The 22,364-nt window shown below is 44.7% G+C and overlaps 1 protein-coding gene across 1 annotated transcript in view; it reads right to left on the reverse strand.

The window, feature by feature from the left end:
- EEFSEC (eukaryotic elongation factor, selenocysteine-tRNA specific) overlaps positions 1 to 22,364 on the reverse strand; it is a 245,654-nt gene that overhangs the window by 26,095 nt on the left and 197,195 nt on the right. The window contains exons 9-10 of the mRNA XM_080385408.1: positions 12,652 to 13,510; positions 1,811 to 11,491 (exon numbers count right to left, since the gene is read on the reverse strand). The gene's annotated coding sequence lies outside the window, so the exon portion shown is untranslated. The remainder of the gene's footprint in view (positions 1 to 1,810; positions 11,492 to 12,651; positions 13,511 to 22,364) is intronic.

Raw genomic sequence — 22,364 nt, forward strand, 5'->3', positions numbered from 1 at the left:
TCCCCACCAGAAGCTGTCTGGGGAGGGCTGGGGGCATTTGCCTGTTATCTGACCTTATTTTGAGGCTTTCATTTCTCCTTACTCCCAGCATTTCCCTTCAATACTTTGTATTGTGGGAGGGGGGGAACACAGCAAACTGCGTAGCCAATTAAGAACGCTATTGCCCCTGAATATTTGCTTTCCATCCTGCCCAGCTGTAATGGGAGCAGTGGTCAGTTTCCAAAGGACTGGATATCTCGGACTCTGGGAGCAGGAATCAGAGCCATGCAGATAAGGCTGTCATCAGAGATAACAGCAGTCAACAACCCTCAGCGTCATTATCTTAGCAAAGGGAAAAAGCAGGCAGCTCCCCTTAATATACAAAGTGCAGCGGTTATATATGTCTCCTTTACAATGATAGATGGTAAGGGATAAAGGGGGAAATCTAACAGAAAGCCTTCAAAGCCAGCCTGCTTCACATCCTTGTGCTCCCAAACAGCGAATACGTTTTCATAAAGGCGGTAAACAGCCTCCCCCCAGCCCACGCTCACACTCGCCTCGCCGAGCGAGGTGGCTTCGGCAAAACAATTTCACTGACATGGATCTGAGCGAGGTCTTTTTTTTTTTTTTTTCTCCTCCTTTGGTTAACAGAATTTCTTAAGATGGAATAATGAAGCAGTGATTGTCAAACACGCCTAACTGGAAGGCAAACAAATTGGCTGGATCAGGCCTTTTTAATTTGAAAAAATAAATAGAATAACCATGAATTTATTTGCAATGGTTTGATTGCTCTCTGAGACCATTACGCTGTTAAGCCCCTTTTTACCTTATAATCAAACTCCAGGAGCATAACACACTCCAGCGTGCCTCACCGCGCTGTGCGAGCTGCCCCGGGATTGAGCAGGCTGCATTCTCCCCGCTGCACGCGTGCACCGTACGCGACCCAACGCTTCCCCACCACCGCCTGCTGCTTCCAAACAGGGACCTGCGTGGCAGCACCACAGCACCGAAACACCAGCACAAACGTGACATGCAGTAATTGCCCTTTTGTAACAGGCAGGCCAGTTTGCGAAGCCCCAGATGAGCTGAGCCCCAAACACCTTAAAGCCCTAGAGGAAGCAGGGCAAATAAATAAGTAAAGATGTAGGGAAAAAGGAAAGTGGCAAAATCCTAAATAAAATGTCAGGGTCTGATTTCTTTATGTGCGTTTCTGAAGTGAGAAGCAGCACACAGAAGGGCATTTAATTAAATCAAAGGGTAAAGGAGGGGGTTGCCATGCAGCTTGCTATTATGTTACAGTTCACTAAAATGAAAACTTATTTTTAAACCTCTGGTATTAATTTGAGATTATTCAGATACTTAATTAAAAGTGCAGCATGTGTTAAATATTATTTCAACAAAGATTATCATCAAAACCCTATGTAATAAGATCCTTCAATGCTTAGAGCGATATTTTATGCAAATTTTCTATGCCACCAAATGAAGGTCTCTTCAATTCCTCCCCCCTCCTTCTTCATTTGCTGCAGCAAAATGTTCCAGGCAGGGGAAAAAAAGTTTCTAGAATAGCAAGGATACTGCAGATAATGCAGTGCAACAAATAGCAGCTCAGTGGTAGTCATGTTCCTTGCACCCAGCTCCCTTCCTGATACCAGTTGGCAATAAAGGACTAGATCAAACAGGCTCCCATTAGAGCTGAAGGGCTGACTTATGCTCCCGGTGAGGTTACAGACAGTGTAAGCCAGGAATAAGTTTGCCCTGGCAAAACCCTGCCAGAGTTAACGAAGGCAGGAGTTTGCCCTTTGTGCATCAGGAATGAACCAACTGTTTATACCTGGATCATATAAGATAACAAGGTTTCCAGGGCAAAGAATATGTTTTCCTGTGGGGGATTTCTCCTGTGGCCTTAACTCCTGTGAATGGAGTCAGTGAATTTGATGGGAACTAATCCTGTAAGATCAAGGTTCAGTGTTAAGTTTTCAGTGGTGTTTGTGCAGTTAGACTCCCCCCCACCCCCCACCAGAAGGATAAAAGAGATTAATTACTTGCTCTAAGTAACACTATTTTGCCTGAAAAAAAAGCAAATAAAACCCCAAGAAAAATCATCAAATACTTACACGGACTCCCCTCATACAATGGCTTCATCAGTCCTGCCACAAGCAAGCTTCATTTATTGACTGGGGCCAGCGCTACGCTTACTCCTTAACAAACACAGGACCATTGCTGAGCAAAGACTTCATTGTTTAAAGTGAGCGTAATAGTTGCAAGGAATTGCATGTACTCTTTTTAACATATAAAACATTTATACTTCACAACACGGAACAACTTCAAAAATAATTGTGCTTGCTACTCAGCCTGTATTGACTACGCTGATTTTCTAAACACCAGGAAAAGCTTCCATTTATTAGAAGCTGCTATCAAAATACAGGAAAAGCAACTACTTTCAGTTTGGGGAATAGCTCAAGCTGTCATTGAAAAATAGTACAAAAAACTTCCAGATCACCAACAATAAAAAATAATGTTTTTGGCATATTAAAGAATCTGCCTGTATCTAACAGCCCCAGCGCCACACATGCACACAGCCGCTCTCGTGGATTCTTCACTTTGAATTCACGGCTGTCGCGCAGTTTGAGAGCCCCTGCTGCAATGGCAAGCCATACATTCTGCTGAAATCACGAGCCCTGAAACTACAGCGATGGAAAACGCTGAAGCTAGATTACAGCAACTGTTATGCAGTCTCAGATTGTGGTTGGAGGTAAGCTGCACAAGCAACCTGAGCGAGAGCTAATATGGAATAATAATTAAAAAATATCAAAGTCAACAAATCAGAGCAGCAGAATGCCAGCCGCAGCTTCAAGCTGAGAGCCAGGAGGAAGATTCCTCTGTGTCGGATAAGGATTATTAGTGTGGCCGTCCTCAGAACAAACTGCAGAAAAGGTGCAATAAAGTGTATTTAAGACGAACAGAAAATTGTGGAACCGAGGAGCAGCGCTCGTTTGTAACCATTTGCTCTGTGCTTTCTGCTGCTCGCCTCAGTGTGCTTGGTGAGCCCCGGGTTTGACTGCCAGCTTGCCGGGGCAAGCAGCTTGCCCTTGTACTTGCCTGTAAAGTTCAGGGCTGGGCACCGATTCTACGGACACTGGAGTAACAAATTCACATGGGATCTAAAAGGTGTTTTGTTTTGGTCTTCTTTTATTTTTTTTTTTTAAAGGATCTTGTTAACAGGCAAAGAGACAGTTGGGAAAAGTGATAATTGTGGACTTTAAGTACTGAATGTACACAGACTGAAAATAGGGGAGTAAGAACTGCGGAAATAACAACTACAAGACAATCCATTGTGTAATCTACCCATAGCTATATCTTGAAACAAAGATCTAAGCATAATACGATATATCATCTTGGGTTTCATATGTGCCCATACACAAATAAAAAGCTACTTTTACAGGAACTTATATGCTCTATATCCACATTGACTCAGATGTTCTTCAGAGGGTATTTTTGTGCAAGCAATACAATATTGTTTCTAGGTGTATGGGTGGTTCTTTTGAAAATAAGGGGAAGTTACCTAGGAAACTATGCCAGAAGCCTCCCCACTACACATCTGCAATTGTACACACACAAAGGAAAAAAAAACAACCAAAAACACCAAACCCCAAAACAACCCACCCCAAAAAACTCCGTACTGCAGCGGTCTCTTAGCATAAAGACAATGGATAAGCGGGGCTTCGATTCTTTCGGAGGAGGGGAAAGGGGTTTGAGCAGTAAAGCCTGGGAGCGGGTCCGCGGCAGAGCGCTGGCCGCCCGCTGCTGCTGCTGCTGCTGCTCCGCCCGCGGAGGGAGCGCTGCCCGCCCTGCGCGCGCTGCCCGCCCTGCCCGCGCTGCGCGCCCCGGCGCCCCCAGCGGCAGGAGGCTGCTGCCCCCTATCGGCACCGGCCCCCGGCAGCCGCCCGCCGGCTCGGGAGCGCCGAACCCCCCCTGCCGCCTCGTCCCTCCCGTGCGGCGGCGAAGGGCTCCTTGCGCTGTTCAAATCCCCCCCGGCATCGCCGGTACTTCTTCGTATGTCACTCGCAGCCCTCTGACAACGCGGCCCAAAGGACAATACAAATATACAGCTCGGTGAAACTGTTAAACAAACACGAAATGCCTGTGTTTTGGCCCACCAGTCTAAACAATGTGATAATGACAATAATAGCTCTATTCACAGCATAGCTTTCCCAGCACTGCTCTTGTAAACTTTCACTATCTGAACTGTTAAACAAAACTCCCGGCTTTATCACGGGCCCTTTATGCTTTATCTCTTGCTACTTTATGCGCTACAGAACGATCCCGAAAAGGGCTTGAGACAATCCAGGAAAAGAAGAGGGAGCACAAGATTCCCACAAAAGCAGCTGATATTTTAAAAACAAATAAATAAATAACATAAAATAGATGGGACTTGCGACGACCAAAATGGTGGGGGAAAAAAAAAAAAAAAAAAAAAAAGAGCTCAGCAAGAGAAAACGCATAAAAATTGGACTGTAAGAGCCCCATGGTTTGGTGCAGCCGTTGCTCACGCTGGGCTGAATGCTTCGTGCTCACCTGGCCCCTCAGGGCAGCCAGCACACAAGTGTGTCTGCACAAACGCTCACCTTCAAGGAGCACAAATGTTCCTTTCGATCCTGTCCTCACTTCCACTGGTTATGAAAATCTGGAGAAAAGCCACAAAATTAAGTTAAACCAGCGTGAGTTTAGACTCAGATCTCCAAATATAGTCATTTTAAAGGGTGAATTGTTGCTCCTCCTAATAACGCGTAAAATGTTGGGGTCAGTCCTGTTTCCACTGAAGCCCTCATAAACACACATACACAGATTGACGCCTAAATAGAAATAGAATTATATATATGTGTGTGTGTATATACATCCAGACTGTATTAAAGATAATAAATATGCATGTTCTTTCTGCACAAGAGTGCCTATTGCAGTAAGCACTGAAGCGCACAAGAAAATACATTTATTTTTCAGGCGATTGAAGTAGCTGATGAGACCGGGTACTACAAACTTACAGGGAAAAAGTTAAGGTTATAATTTAAAACAGCTAAGATTGAACTGATCTTTTCAGAAAAGAAGTCAGACATCAGCACCCAGATGTCAAGCTATCCTGTCACTCAGGTAATAGCTGAGAAAAATAAACCCAACTGTGTTTTTTATACTAATCCGAATGCGTGTGTGTGTTTCTGCTATAGTGGGCACATACCTACCATGGTCTCAGAATAGATGAATGCTTCTGGATGAACTGTGAGGCTGGTCAATGCCGAATAGCCCTCCTCTACCTCTGGATGAAATCACACTGGATTTCATAAAAACCAAGATTAAACCCCCTCCTGAAGATCTTTCAGCCTTACCTGCACCCATCTGTTAGTTCATAACAGCTTCAAGAGGAAAGGCTGCTCTTAATTTCTGTGTCTGGTGTGAGGCAGAGGACTGAGCTGGTCTTAAAAAGCAAGTTGTGGTGAGAGCGTACGGTGCGATGAAAGCTGAACAGTGTCAGTAACGCTTTGTGCTACGCTTTGCAAAATTTATCCTGTCTTTTTACTCTGTTGCTTGTAGAGAAAGTAAGCAGGGATGTGAGGCTTGCCTAGATGGCATGGTGAAATTTATTACGAAGTCATACTACTAAAGATTTCCGTCACAGGGAGGTCAGCTTTCAGTGCAAAGACACTATGTGAGCAGGTCCTGCAGATCATGTTTTATCTTCATAAATGAATGCGTCTCTACAGTAACCGGACATTTGTTTGCTTGTATGGAGCTCATTAACAGCTGGGTCATACTTGAAATCCTAGAGTTTACGGCATATGCAGGGGAAATTATTTTTCAGATGGTCTCTGGTCCTACTTCTCTGCAGACATTCAGAGCCACCCACATAGCCCACACCCCACCGCTGGCTGGGCTGCGTAGTGCCTATTGATCGGTATTTTTAAACTGCCCATGTCTGTAAGTGGCTTTCCATTAACCAACAGGACAGCTGTTGGTCTTCACCAACCTTAAAGGGACACCAGCAACACGTCTGAAAAGCATTTGTCCTTTTTTTTTTTTTTTTTCTCCTCTGAAACAAAGCGAGGAAGAGACACACCTCCTTTCAGAAAACAGAAAACCAAAAACATATCCCAAACAGCAGCACGTTGGTTATTAACTGACTGCACAGTTCGACACCAGTTATCTAAACCTGCTCTCCAAAACACGCCGTGTCCCCACCATGTCTATTAATTACACTGAAAACTCCTTCAATTATTTGAAACCTCGATTATCCAAAATTCTCCCCTCTCCCCCATTATGTTCAGATAATTGAGGTTGTATGGAGCACACTCGCAGCCAGTTAGAAGAGCAAGCATTATCTTTCAGCTGATACAACTATCAATAGCAAGTGTACAGCATATACTACAAAGGCTTTATTGTGCATATGTAGGGAGATAGAGATGAGATACGGTTCCGGGAGGCAGTTTGTCTAGTGGTTACAGTACAGAGTTGGGTGTCATGAGACCGAAGTTTTAATTACTACCTCTGCTACCGACTCTGTTACTCAGATAAACCGCTCGCTGTCTCTGCATGCCAGCATCCCACCCTGCAAAAAAAAGGGCACTGTGAGATTCACACACCTTTGTCAAGTACTTTGATATCCGTAGATAAACAGCTTTTTATGCGTAACTGCGGAGTATTATTGTCCATTTAATTGCATTTTTCAAAGTCCTTGGAAAGAAAGGACTGAAAAAAAATAGCTGAAAACATTTGAGAGCCAGAACTTTGGTTGGCAGAGACTGGCATGCAGTTCAGCAGAGTCGTGCTGATTTAAATCAAGGCAGACCTGGCCCTTTAAACATCGTTTGGTAAATGTAACGTGACCAGTACGAACAAGCTGTACCCGTGCTAGGTACAAACTACCCGATGCAGATTCATATTTACTGCTGCAAAATCTTTATGCCTTACCACAAACCGGTACCAGTACTTGGTATTTGAGCAAGAATAATACAGCTTCCACTAAAGCAATAATCTGTTCGTGCTCGGTATGCTCTGACCAAAATCCTTTTGTTTAGAGAGTCCCAAAACTTTCCGCATCGAAGAATCAGTATGAGAGTGCATCTTCCCCTCGGGTGAAGCCAAGCGATGTACAGCACGCTGCATGCTGTTACCAGGAAGGGTGCCAGACCCACAGAGGACATCTTAACATGTGGTACCATGAATGCTTGCACCACATAAATCGCAGAGAGATGATAGAAAATAAAGGCCTTTGAATAATGATAAGCTTCATGATTGCAGGTGAGGGACTACACAAGCTCGTTACACAAAGCTGTAACTGCGTGTACAATGCACCCAGATACGGTGTAGACATATTTGTAATCACCACCTACCAAACTCCTTAAGAGCAGGCAGAACACGACCCTGCAAGGTAAGGAGATGGCACCTGCCGCTCTGCTATCTTTCTGCTTTGTCTTATAAGCATCTCAAATTCTGTTTTAAGGCTTTTCCATGCGGCGATTTCTGTAAATCACCCTTCTCGGCTGGAGTGCTGAGGTGAGGGGAAAAAAATCCCACGCTCACTTAAAGCCTTTTCTTTCTCTTGTAACATGGACATCTTGGAGAGCAGATTAGCCAAAGGAGAGGAAAAAAATAAAAAGCAAACGGTATTACTGGTGACCTAATCCTTCCTCTCAGAAAAAGAAAGGGGAAAGAAAGCCTCTTGTGATCTCCAAGGAGGAACTTGCCTTGTAAACTAGTCTCCTGTTTGAAACGGAAACAAGAATGTGAATCCTGATACAGAGAGGCTACCAAAGGCAGGGAACAGCTTAACAGACTGGAGATTTTCCCTTTCACTGCAACGCAGGGTATTACACAGGTCCTGCCTGCGTTAGAAAAACAGGCAGCGAAAACTTAACAGGTTATAAGATCCTCTGGCCACAAAGGCATCCAAATGTGGTTATTTTTATACACTAGGCAGGAGCATAATCTGTGTCCAAGTTTATAAACTGCGGGTTTGTAGTTCATTAAAAGGATTCTGTTACTGGCTCCTCTCTCTTAGGTTATTGTATCCAACCCCCGTGACATGCATTTACAGCCCTTTCAAACCTGCCCCTCTATAAAACCAGGAATGCTGCCCCTGCCCCCTCCTCCCCTTAGGGAGTGGGGGCAATCAGTGTTAGATTAACTAAATATTTGAAGAAGGGATCCATTTTTACTGGCAAACTTTATTCGGAATAAAAGTTTGCACTTCCTCAAGTGCTAGATAAAAGAGCAGGAAGGCAGGCACGCTGGCTGCCACTGTCGTCCTCTTTTCAGGCAAGAAAACTGAGGTCTGGGGTAAGTCCATGGCAAAATGGACTACTTATTTGGAATACAGCAACTCTCTAAACCTCTTGATTTCAACCCCAACCAGCCCCCTTTGCTGCACCAGGGCAGACAATTGGCCCATTGAGCCCAGTCTCCTCTCCAGCTTCAACCAGCTAAATCACTCCTAATAGCCAATTTACTAGATGAATTTCACTTCTCTTCTTGCATGCAAATACCCCATGACCAGGTTGCTGCTCCCTCCGTTTCTCATTGTCCAGAAATACTCGGAGGGTTGAGGGGTTTTGCCGTTTATTTGAACTTCTCGCTCCGTTCTCGAGGAGCACTGTGGACGGGCTCCGAGCACTGTGGTGGCATCACTCCTGTTCCCTCCAAGCAGAGGATCCGGGCACCACTGGCCCCGACACACGGACACAGCTGTCACAAAAAGCTTCCAGGAATACTCACATGTTTATGTGCTTTTTTCACTCTCCAGGAGCACAAACACCAGTGAAAATCTGAATGGCAAGGAACATATGCAAACAGAATGTCATCGTGGCAACAGCTAATTCATTTCTTAAATTCCAGGTAGTATCTTCAGACTTCTTTTCTGGCATCGTTCCCCAGCTCCTATCCAAGTATCCGATATCCATGGCTTCCTAAAACATGGTGGCAGATGCCATTCTGATAGGAAACCAGAAATTCCTTCCTGACCCAGCAGATTACATCATGCCTCTGAAATGCAAGATCAAATCCAATCCAGCTACCTGTCCATCTCCAGACTGCCTATCAATTAGCATTAGACACTAATTTGATTAAATCAGTATGTTGAAATTTTATTTGATTCCACCTAAGGAGTATAATTCCCCCTGCGTGTTCTCTGTAACCCACTAATTTTCCAATGGAATGGGAAACACAGGTTGGGATTTGGAGGCTATTTCTTCTACTTGTTAACATGTGAGCTTAAAACCGCAGTAAAAAATAAATCCATGCGACTTGGTAGAATGAGACTTGCCAGTTTAAGAGAAAACGGCTTTTTACAGAATAACCCAGATGGGAAAAAAAAAAACCCCATATACATTTAACTCTGAAACCTGAAGTGTTCTTTGAGGAAAAATGAATACATTTTAGCCTTAAAGGGATCACAGACTGCAATTATATAATTCTTGTCAACTGATGTTAAAGATAGGCTGGAAAGAATGTATGCTGAGGCCCTGCAATAAAACGAGCTCCTTTACTCCTTTCAAATGTTTGCAAGCCTTGGAGGTTATCCAAAGGTCGAATACAGGAAAAGTCTTGGTGAACAGAAAACATAATCATGAGCTTTTTTAATATGGGCTCTTTTTGTAATAAAATAAAATTATGGTAAGGGAAGGGAGGGCGGGCTCTGTCTCCTCAGATCTAGGGCCAGGGGGGCTGAGTTTTAATCAGACGCTGCTGTTCTCCCCTCCTCTCCCCTCCCCTGCCTGTCACTACATGGAGAGAGAAGCCAGAGGAGGTGCACCGGGTGCGCTGCAGAGGTGCAAAGCCCCAAGCCTGGCACTGAAACCCCTCGCCTTTGCCGTGGTACAAGGACACGTTTCCTGAGAGGGAGATGGAGAGAGACCTTCGCTGCCAGACAGCTTGGTGCAGGGTAGCGGCAGATCCCCAAACACACACCCCCTTACATTATACCAGGGATCTATCCCAACAGACCCCATTTCATGCAGAGAAGAGCTCCATACGATGCCTTATCTGTTAGCGATGTGCTGCCACTTCTGGGGTGCACCAGAACAAATGTCGTGTTTCCCACAGAAACGCCACTGGAAGCTGGACGTAAGGTGTATGGAGAATATCACATCCAGCTGCAACTACACACGAGTTCAGAAACGGGTTGTCAATACGCCTATGGATTTTGAGGTAGAATCTAGGGCTGCAATATTTACTCTTTCCAAAAGTGCTACGGCTTTGCTCATGACCATCTGTGGTCAGGGAGCTGTTTCTGTTTCACCCAGAGTACTCGGTGGCACTGCCTAGACACCCCATCTGGGGTGCAGCAACAAATCACACACAGGCACTCAGGCTCCCACCTGCATTTGGTTCAGAAATTTTTTATCCAACAATGGATTTGGTCCCATCTCCCCAGACTGCTAAACACAAGCCTGGAGCAGCAAACCATGAAGTATTTATAAGGATTTCATGAAGCAGACATTTACTGAAGGCATCAGGTGCTTCTAAGTTGTGATCATCCTTCATGGGAAAACCTGGGAGACACACACCAAGACTGGCTTTGTTCTAATCCCATACTCTCTGTAACACTTTATCACCATTTACCTCTTAGGGTGACTGCCCCATCACCCAACTCTTCCCACACAACACAGACTTACCTATACCTCACAGGCTGAGAAGTTCTTACAACAAACCTGGTGTTCTTTTCCTCTCAAAAAGCAGAAGACTGTTCTAATGATCAATCTCCATTGCCTGGGGAATGTCATTCATGCTGACAAGTCCACCACTGTTCTGAAGATGTTGTTTCCCATTTCTTGAATTTCTTCTAGGCTTCTTCTGTCCCGCATTTCACCATTACCAGTCTGGATGGAGAGACCTTTCCTATTCCCTGCTCCAGATGAATAAGCAGAATTAGAAGAAGAAAAAAACCCAACCAATCCACCCCAAACCCCCAGATGATACCTACTATTCCCATCTAGGCGAGAAATGCTTCAGAGACGGAGCAAGCTGGATAGATTCGTAAATGCACCTGCTTTGTTAGGATGTGAAATTAATTCACGTTACCTGTGCTCCCATAGACCATCTCTTAGCCTACAGGCACAAAAACTTGACCCCATATTTACACTATTTCTTTTTTATATCATTTCATGCCAGCAGCATGTTTTCCAACATGAACAGCACATTTGGCTCTTCCTCATCTTTGAGGAAAAGGTGCAGAGCCACTATTTCACAAAACCAGGAGACAAAGGAAGACCCTGAACACTACTGTGTGTGGAATATGGCACATCTTTATTTTCAGTAGTATAGGCAGTGACAAGAGAGATGTAATTGGCAGCCCCATTGCATTCCAGGAATGGTCACAGTGTCAGGGTACCAGCCCCCTGTTAGGTATGACCCAGAACATCACCTCTCCTTCATTTCATTTCACCTCCCCCTCTTTCATCCAGTCCTACTCCTCCTCCTGTGGAGTGGCATTCCTTGGCTTTAGCCACGTGCTTCTCTTCTCTTTGAGCTGAAAAGTCAAGAGAATAAATAAATGAGCACTGGAAAAGTCACTAGGAAGTAAGCTGCTGATATTTAAAAGTAAAGGTCCCTATTCACAGGCTGATTTGGAGAATTGTTTTGGCATGTGCCTAAATCCAGCTGATCTCCACTAGACATAAGAACACACCAAAACTCAAACATGCATTGAAGAGCCCTTCCTGAGTGAAACTACTTGCTCAAACTGTGAAATAAGTTAAAGGAACATATCCTACAGAAATTCCGTGTATTCAGGACAGCTCTGGGACCCAGGAAATGGTGATAGCAGCAAGCTGACCCTGCAAACCAAAATGAAATCTGAGCCTGGGGAGATGACATCCAGATTTTCCTGTGAGCAGAAAGTGGATGCTTAGTGGTGCTGCAGGCAGGCAGCTTTTCAAATGGGCTCCACACATGGGAACAAACATGTCCAAGAGCCTCACACCCAACAGGGAGCTGCTGGGTGCTGAACACATCTGAAAATCTGGTGCTCGGGGTGGGCATGGAGCCCTGGTAAACCCAACTCCCAGCCCTGCCGAAAATCTGTCACCACATCATCAATGTTAAAAGACAGGTTTTTCAAATGGGAAAAGTGCGTTTATCACCCTCAGCAAACTCACGAACAACACAAGGCATAATTGCTCAAATGTCAAATAAAAATTCTTCTCTGAGTAAACACCACGCATGGACCTTTTTTGATCCCCAAATATGAATGTTTTGGAACAGGATGAGCATGTGGCTAGCGGGGCTGTAACGGAGAGTGCTTTGTAACCTTAACTATACCAGGCGTGATAAAGTGCCCGCTATCATGAAAAAAAGCTCATCTGAAAGACAGAGGGAAACCAGATGGGAAAAGAGCACAAACTCTCAGCAGGAATTTCAGGGAGGGGTTTTTGGGGCTTTTTGGTTCTTTTTTTTTTGATGGCTTTCAATTTTTCCACGATAAGGATCTCTCCCCATAGCTCGATGCTAAGCAGAAATATGGTCCCATGCACCCGAGGCGGTCAGAGGGCAAGGCTGAAAGGCCAGGTTTAGCTTCGGTGCCAGAGCTGCAGCCTCCCGTGACAGCGGGTACCTGTGAGCCCAGCCAAGGGGAGCATGCACCCACAGCCCTTCACCCCAGCGGGAACCCGAGGCTGCTGGGGCATCTACCTCAGTTATTGCTGACTGCAACACCTTTGCTACTTCTGATATTGCCATCCTCTCTGCTGCTCGGGCGAATGCTTCAGTAACGCTTTCCGCCTCTAGGTTTTCTGATGCTTCCACCACTATTGCTGCTGCTCCTTCAGGAGTGACCACCTTTCTACCCAGATCCGCTCCCTCTGGGCTTGCCACCTCCTCTGTTGCTGCTACTTTTTCTGCTCCTTCCACCTTGGCTCGTGATACTGTTGCACCCTTCTCTGCTCCCTGTGGTGCTGTGACATCCAGCGGTTCCATGTCCCCTGCGAGGTCACCAGTGGCCAGTGTAGCAGCAGGACCCTTCCCAGGGGACAGCACAGGCCTGCAGAGTCACAGAGCTGGCCTGGATCCTGTTGGTAGAAATAGAGTGTGTGAAGCAGCACAACTATAAACAAGTGCATTTCCTAGTGTCACTACAAGTGGACAGGTGACAGGTCCTGGAGCCAGCAAGGGCTGCTTTTCAACACCCTGTCTTTTCTGTAGAGACACAGAGCAAGAGGCTGGGACCCAGAGCATCTGTGTGGGAACACAGCTTTGACTCTTGCTTGGAGCACCCCTCCTACAAAAAGAATCCAAGGGTCAACCCCACAGGTAGGGAATAGCAGGCCTGAGTCACACAGACATAATGTGTCTTCTCCCAAAGTTTCTGCCAACACGTCTCGTTTCTGACCTGAAACATCCTCTCTTCTTCAGTCTGTGCTCCCCATACACACCTAGGCTGTTGTGCTTCAAAATCTCTGCTGTCACGCTAAATTTTCAGTTGGCATGTTCTTCCCAATACCATGGGAGGACCATCAGCACAGGTGACATTTTTACAATCAAGTTATCATTTCTGGTAAACACACAAGGGACATTGTTAGAGGAGATCCATAACTGTCTAATATACATATACTAATCAACTTTTGTGTTAGAAAGATCCCCCCTGTAAAACATAGCTCTGCTGTCAGGTCAAAGCATAGGTTGCAGTGAAGTAAATGAGTAGTTCCCGTAACAAATGTTGAGAGGAGTCATACCATAGGATGCTACTCCTTCTTAGCAATACTCCAGCCTAGAATTCAGGACACGTCTGAAAGGTGATACTGGATGGAATAAATTGTATGAAATCAGAATACAAGTTTAGGAGTCAGAAAGAGCCATCGGGTCTGCCCATACCCACTGGTTTGGGAAAAAAAGAATTACCACTTGATTAATTCCCTTGTGTTTTGTCCCATCTCTCCCACAGAGACCACCACAGGCACTGGATTAACACACAACTAACTTTTGGGCATATGACTACACAGCAATACAAAGGGATTCCTATAGCATGGAGGCATCTTCGCACTCGCTGTAACCCTGCCAGCACACCACCAGGGTTTGGCACAGTTCACCAACCCCCTGCACACCTCCGTGGGCAGTCCCAAGAAAAGGACAAGTAACACTTGTCAGATGTGCGGAGCAACTGTGATCGGCAGGGGACCCTGATGCAAGCACACGGAGGATACTGGCTGTTCCCAGCTCACACACGCTCTACAAACCACTAGCAGGGAACTGGGGCAGGCCTGATGAAATAGTGATGACACCGCTGCTCAATGCCATTTAGCATCAGTAATTGAAAAAGGGGAGGAAAAATAAGGTGGAACGCTATGAAAGGACAGGATGGAATAAACAAGAGTTGCTGGGGTAAGGAAAGGGGGAAAATGGTAGAGAGAAAAGGGAAAAGGAGAGCTAAGAAGCTAGAGAGGAAAAAGCGGAGAAGAGGAAAGCAGGCTGCGGATCACCACTGCTAAAAGGAGAGCTGTGCCCAACTACACTTAAGAGAGAAGCCCGGGGGTCGAAAGGCACCTGAAGCACCCCGCCACGCACACCTACATCCTTGTGGACACAAGTCAGTCACTTCTCATGCCACTGAACAAGCTACCTGCATATCTGCTTCATTAAATAGTAACCCTGTAGGTCTGCTGACAAGAACATACTTCTCTCTCCTTTGGTAATTAGCCCTGAAGGGTGGTCATGCTCACTGGCCATGAAACGCTGCAACAAGCAGCCTTTTCATGCCACAAGCTTTACCTTTGTCCCTGTCTGTTCCCATCAGCCTGGTAAAGGCAGGCGTGATGCCTGCCTGACACCGGCGCTCCTCGGCCGCATTCATGCTCTCCCCCTGCTGAGACGGGCACAGACGTCTCTCAACAGGGCAGATATGAGCTTGCTGGGACAGTTGGCCAGTGACCACACAAAACTGGGAACTTTCATCCTTTTCCTTCTGCTTGGGAAAAAACAAGGGCAGGCTCAGGAGCGGCAATTCGCTGCCATTTGGTTTGAGACAGCTGCAATTCAATACGCTGGGAAGAGGAAGGGTCTGACGAGGCTCCGGAGATACAGGAGAGGAAGCACAGGGTTTTGTGTGAGGAGCTGGACAGGAACTGAAGACTCAGCCCCCCTGCAGAAGGGCTGGGCACGCTGTTTGCTCAGCAGACCTCATCGCAGGCTTGAGCAACTTTCTCTCATTTATGCCACTGTGGGCAGGACTTCTCTGCCCACTGCACATGCCAGTCACGGCAAGGCTCTGACCCCAGGTAGTGATAGAGTCATAAAAGCAATAAAAGACCCAAATCTATTTTAACAAATGTAAAACACCTCCCGAAGTTCCTGCAATGTGGGCTGAGTTAAGCTAAAGCTGTTGTGAACTCAGTGTAAGGGATAAAAATGGTTTTTTACAAAAAATTACTCTCCTTGTCAAAAAACAAAGGAGGCAAGTTAGTAACACTTACCCCTTCCAAAGACGTTGGGAGCCTGAAAAGAAGCATGCATAGCCCAAAGCTCTAGCTCTATAATCACATTTCCCCTGCAAAATGTTTTGGAGATAAATTCCAGGCACCACAGCAAGGAGAACATTGCAAAGATTAAAAACAAACGTATTCCCAGTAATTCTGGGCAGCCTGCTCCAGCGGTGAGACTATGGACCTGGAAATGAACCTTCAGCTGTGCTCCGAGTTGAGATAAGACCTTGAGTAAGTCCCACCTGCCTTTCTGGCCTGCAGTCCCTCAACTATAATACTCTGCAGTGGCAACAGCTGATAATTAGCAAAGGTTGTTCCTTACGTTACGGTGTCTGAGGTCTGGTCACTGCACGTATGACTTTTCCAAGCAGCTTGCTGCCTGCACAGTTTTTGTATACAGGCATATTAGCATTTTGACCCACATTTGCATGGGGGCCAATTTAACCACATAACCTCCAATTTAACCTCATAAATTGCCTCTAAACCACCAGAGTATTTACCCTGGCTGTCCCCAAGAGAACAGGCAGGCAGGCTTTTGGATCAAGCCACCACTCAGCTGCACCGCATTGTCAAAGTCCACCACTTCTCTGCCCAGATCCCTGCAATGCCAGGCCTGCTGCCTAAGAGCTTTCCCAACCTAACCTGCTTTTTCTAAGCAGTTGCATATCTTGCTCAAGACTAACATTTAGGTGCCTCCTATCTCTCGTTCAAGCCCCGCTTCCTTCCATCAGAGCCCAGGCTGAGGTCTGTTTTCCACTTCACTTTGATTTTATTCATTCAGGGAAGTGGTTTGCAAAGCCCCTTGTTAAAATCTCTCCTACCACTTGGCACTCGTGTAGTTTGCCCCCAGCCCATTTATGTCTGACTAATGTTCATTGCTTCAAAATGAGTTTCAAGCTAATGCTGTGTCTCCCAATTAAATGTTTGATGGAATGACATCAAAACCAAAACAGACAGGAAAAATTATTTCCCTTTGATAGGCTGACCACGTTGTATAAAACTCACTATTATAAGACCCTGATTGCTTAGAATTTTGCCAGACTTTAATCTTTTGAATTAAAGTTTCCCATGTTGGTTGTCTGCCCCAGCTGGAATTTGGGCTGAAAATTTCAGCCGATGCAATTCATCCACTACAGAAAAATTGTTTACCTAAGTTAAAAAAAAAAAACAAACACAGAGCACACCCACCACCTCCCGCCTAAAACTGGTATCTCTTTGCAAGCATTTGGTTGAACAATCTCAATGCTATACTTTGGAGCACTCATTAAATTTTGGCAGGAAGGTCATGATGGTGCCAGGGAATAACTTTTAACAGGGAGAGTAACACACTTTTGGCCACACTATGATCCCCTGAAAAAGCAGTTTGCACATGCTCTGTAGCAATCTGCAATAGTTTGGCAGCAAAAATGTTTTGCAAAGATCTGACTTCAAAATCTGAATATTCTTTTTGTGCAGTTTTGGTTTTCTTTAATGTAATCTATAAAAATAGCCAGTGACCTTTACTGACATCTAAACAGGCTCCTGGTTTCCTTCCATGGTTTGAAGACTTAAATAATAGCCCCAAAGAAATGACTCACTACTACTACACACACACACACACACACGTACTCCATGCCTGAGAAATGGCTGGTTGTTGGTCAGCAGGAACAAGAAGGACATTCACAGAGGTCCAATGTGTGGTGGGTTCAGGCAGTCTGGGGGATTCAGGTATGAGAAGCCCGAGATGCAGCAATCCAGCATCCCCCCAGCCGCTGCTCCACACACTGAGCAGTGTGAGGATGCCCACAAGTTTTGTGTGAAAGATACCACGGGGAAAAAACACTCTGGGTTGCCGGGGAACTTGGTGGCTACCCTCACTGAGCTCTCAGCGTAACACTTTCCATGCACCAAGTCTCTCAACTTCTTAGCACGAGTTGCTAAAGTCTTTCAGCACAGCAGAGTGGAGGATTTGTGCTCCCAAACCAGACTATTCCTATAGGTAGGGCAGGAGCATTAAATTACCCTTGTTCTTAAAGGAGGAACATTTCAGAATCTTACTAGGCAAAGTCCACCTGACACCAGCTTTTAACATATGTACATAACCTCAGCCAGAAAGAAACCTTCAACAGCTCAGCTGGTGGAACTGTTGCCTTTAGACCACAAGCAATGTGTTTGAAACCTGAGAGAGGAAATACGCAGGTTTCTGAATAAATCAGGATTCTGGAAGTGGGGTCAACCTCCTGGCTGACTGTCACAATATGACAGCGGCCAGCATTCAAGGAAAGCGGGCAGTTTGCAAGTGAGTTATGCTGTGGCTCTGAAACCCCTGTCTCCTAAGACCTTCTTTTCTATATGCCTGCCAAAGCTGCTATTTACCCAACACAGCCTTAGCGCTTGGGTCATTAAACAATACTGATGGCAATGCCCGGGGAACTCCAAGCACCTATTGTAGGATCACTGAATTCCTCCTTTGATCACCATGGTCAGAAATATCTGATTTTTATCACTCTTTAATAGCTCCCAATCAGCTCTGAGAAGTTACCACAATAGTCATGGCAGAACCTTTGTCAGGCCAGGGTAATCATTGACAAAACCAGAACAGCAGATCTCACTGGCTCAGGATTGTCAGTCATATGTGACCTTCTGCATGGACATGCCACCCCAGGAACAGGGTTTCAGCTTCCATGTTGAAGACTACTCTGCCTGTGTCAGAGCAGAAAAGGCTGTAAACGTAAAAGCCATTTTCTGAGCTTCCTGCAAAGATTAAATGAGAAGAAAATTTGAAGCACATTTAAGTAATTTCTGGAGGACACACACTCCTAAGCATAAAATAGGAACTTTCATATGTTGCTGCTAGATCCTTCGAAAGAAACATCTTTCCCACACCTAAGACACAGACTCCTCCTCATAAAATTCTGCCACCTTTTATCTGGGTCCCAGATGGTGCTTACAAATAATCTAGTAATATTTTGTAGTCACTGTTACGACCTAGAGATACTCGTACTATCTTCACCTCTGCTGAGATGGTCTAATTGACAGGTATGTAACTAAACCCCAAGCAGCTGTTTATTCAGCATGTGCTTAACATTGGAAGCTTCTGTTTCAGACTTGAAGGGCTCATATGCCTCAAAGTTTGCTTAAGATCTCCAGCCATACTAGTTTGTCCAATAAAAGACATTCTCTCTACCTCTAAGCCTTGTCCGGCAGCAGAGTTGTATCCTGTCTGATTCCAAAATTTGTCAGTTGAAAGGAAATGAAAACCCAGTGCTCTGATGAATGCTTTTGAAAACAAAACGTTCAAAAGAAAGTGATCTGAAATCGAGTTTATAAACCCCAAGAAATTATAGAAATTAGTATTATTTTACAAATATCTTGGGTTTTGTATGCTGGTATGTTGCTCTCAGGAGGCTTTCTTAGCCTTGAAAGCTCCTAAGAAACTCTCAAGAACCAAAACTATCCGAAGTGAGCTTTAGGACCAAGACTTCTGCAGGTGAGGGAGACATACCAACACCTATGACTTTCTGTTTCAGTGAAAATTAAAAAGGTCATCCTTGGGTTTGGATGCATTCTATAAAACTAGTGATGATTATAACTCAGTTGCAACATATTTAATGAATCACAGTGAGCAGCTGACAGACAGGTCACTTCAGCAGAGGAAAGATCCAATTTGCAATGGCCATTTGAAGAGGAAGCATTTTTAGGTAATCACAAGTAACATAATTACATGATTAGTGTCCTAGTTTGTAGGTAGTCAAAACCTAGTAATAATACATATAATAACCTGTCTAATCCAACTTTTTAATGTGTAGTTATAACCCCATTTTCAGATACGAATTTCTATTACCTCACTGGTGATATACGCTCCGGGAATTTTCAGATTAGCACTAACGCACAGACACTGTCTGGAGGCAATACAGGGGATTCGAGGGGCAGCTGCACAGTGTATTGGCCAACTTAGGTGCCTTTCTAAAGGATTAAAAAATAAACTGGAATTTACAAGACTTGCATGTTCCCGAGGAGTGAGAAAAAAGGGGAAAATCACATAATTCTAAATGAAGCCCGTGGAGTAGGCAGGTTGGTTAAGCAACCTAGGAAAGGGGAAACAAAAAAACAAAGAGTGTATTCACTTCACCTAAGACAGCAGCTGCGTGTTCTGGTGGAAGTGCTGGTTTCCTACCTCTACCGTGCACACATTCATGTCCCTCAGTAACAGATCACAAACCTATCAGTCCAATTACTTTGTCTTCTATAGTTTATGAAACCGTAAGGATTTTCATTCTCTGGTGCATTTTGGAATTTTGCAGAATTTCAGTGCTCCTACTCAAGTCAGCCATGCAACCAGATGATTAAGCTAGATTCCCTTAAAAGAAAACCTTTATTCAATACTTAAACAAGAACATTGAACTCTAAAACTTTAAAGTGTTATTTAATGACGGTTATGGCAGTATGAGATCCAGATGCAAGCTGCTCCGTGCTGTCCAAGCTCAGCTTCCCAGGAGTGATGCTCTGTATGACATAAACCCTCCCAGCACCAAGTCTGACAGCACAGAGCAGCTCCACAATGTTTGTCTGTTCACTGGAGGTCGAGTCCTCGACCCAACATACAGCCAGAGAGAACATCCTTATCCTTTTGCTCTGGGTGGGACGGAGGGACTGACACTCCCCTTCATTAGCTCCTTAACAAAAGTAGCCTTATGTTACGTCAGCCACTAAATTGCATCAAACCGCAGCGGCTCTCAGAGCTGCTTTTGGGCTCTGTCTCTCCCCACTGAAGCCACTGGGCATCTTGCTAAGTAGCAAATGGGAAAAGGCACAAACAAAGAACAACTGAACCTCTTCCAGAAAGCAGCTGTCTCAGGGTTGGAAAGTAATGTCTGTTAATAGTCAGTCAATAACATAATTTAGGAGTAATAAAGAACGAACATGCATTCTCTTAGGAATCGGTAGTGTATGGATGCACCAAGCTTTTCATTCAGTGAGCTCTAATTACTGAAAAACCCGCAGAAGCAAGTAGCCAGATCACTCTCACACCTGAAAAGCTCTCCTTTAATCATCACACCGCATCAGAGAAGCAGAGTTAAAAAAATACAAGCAAATCCCTACTGGATTCTTAAAGGAAGCCCTAATCCGATCCTACCATCTACTGAGAAATTATGTTTTTGAAGGAAAAGGATCTGCCTCCCATCACAGAAGTTTCCTCCAGCATCTCAGCTGAGCCAAGTGCAAATGAAACCTTGAACCTATGCCCAGCATGATCATCAGGAATCGAAGCTTTCAAATTAGGACAACATAAGAGATGCCAATAAAAATTTCTTTACCGCAAGCCCTGTTCCGATGCATAAATCTTGCCCTGCTTCCCTTCCAGCCCAGCTAAAACCTGGGCTATGCCAAATCCCCGGGGAGACGCCACTCACAGCATTTCTGACACAAGCCAGGGAGCAGTTGAAATCACAAAAGACAGTTCTCACGAGAATCTCAGATCAAAGAAACCCACCTCCGTTTGCACGAACTTTTAGATAAACATTCAAAAAAATTTTAAAGTTCACTAAGGGACTGACCCTTTTCAGCAATCACCCTCACGCAAATCCTATATTTGCTATTTGTCTTTATGGGTGGTAAGGTCTTCAGGGCAGGCACCAGGACTTGTATGCATTAGTAAAATGCCAGCACCATCAGCCTCTGGTTCTAAATGGAGCCTGTGTGTCCTGCCACAGTATAAATAAGATTCGTAACCTGTCCAGCTCCAACACATGACATCATGATGACCCTCCCCTCATCTGTCTGTGCTACTCTAGGTTATTGAAGTCAAATTCGGTGAGTTTTAACACGTGGAAGTGAATCATACATGCAATGTTCAAATGATTAGAGTGGAAAGTGAGACACACCATCAGGTCATATGAGAAAAAAAGTGAAAAGTTTGCAGCAAACCTCATCTATCTCTCATTCCTCCTTTGCTTTAACCACCAGACATTCTCCATTCAATTACATGCTGCCTTCTCTGAGATGTCAATTAGACCCAAAGTACTCCCAGAGACATGACTGCAGCACAGAAAGGTTCTAGGAGAAACACACTTTTGCCTCAACACCCTATGTCTGGTAAAAGATATAAAAAGAACTAAAAATCCTGTGATGACAAGCTAGGTTCAGGCATCCTAACTAAGAGCTCAAAACCTCAGTCTTTCCCCTGTATTAAAAGCCAGCAGCTTCACAAAGACTCAAACCGTAGATTATCTTCAGGGTTATTGTGATGTGACTATGAAGCTTTCTCATCAGGCTGCCAGTGGCAGGGGGGGAAGCTTTCTGAATCAGGCCCTTATCATTTATACCACATTACAATCCAAAATGAAAAATGACTTGCTCCAGATTTGATAGAATAAAGCATCTTGAGATGCCATAGAAGTACCCAATTTTCAATAAAGACATTAAACCTAAGCTTCAAAAAAAGGGAATAATTACATCGGTTTTTGCTTTGAGTTCTAATGTTAAAAGTGTCAATTTAGAAAACTAGGTGAACATCCACAATTCCTAAGCAGACTGCAGCTAATTAGACCCCTTTTGATCTTTTATTTTGCCTAGAAGCTTATTTAACAACTTTACACAAAACTCAAGGTTTTGACACACTAGTGAACTGGGGGAGGGGGAAGATCGTAGAAAAGAAAAAATTTCTCTGCTGTTTGCTAAGGTAGGAGGCTCGGCACTTCCTCAAGCACGTGTGCTGTCAGCAAACCCGTGGAAACTTTGTAGTGATGAGAGCGACTGCCCCTTATTTGAGCTGTCTGGATGGAGACACGACAGAGAATAAAATATTAAAAACTAAATCAAAGCACAGAGTTGTTACTAATGCTCCAGCTTTACGTACACAATTTGTGCACGTGAATTACTGTTTTAGGTGAAGGATGACAACACAGAAGACTAAACATGATGTCTCCAGAGCGAAGGGATGGGTTGCCT

The sequence above is a fragment of the Falco punctatus genome (genome assembly GCF_963210335.1).
Source record: "Falco punctatus genome assembly, chromosome: 4".
In the NCBI taxonomy this organism is placed as follows: domain Eukaryota; kingdom Metazoa; phylum Chordata; class Aves; order Falconiformes; family Falconidae; genus Falco; species Falco punctatus.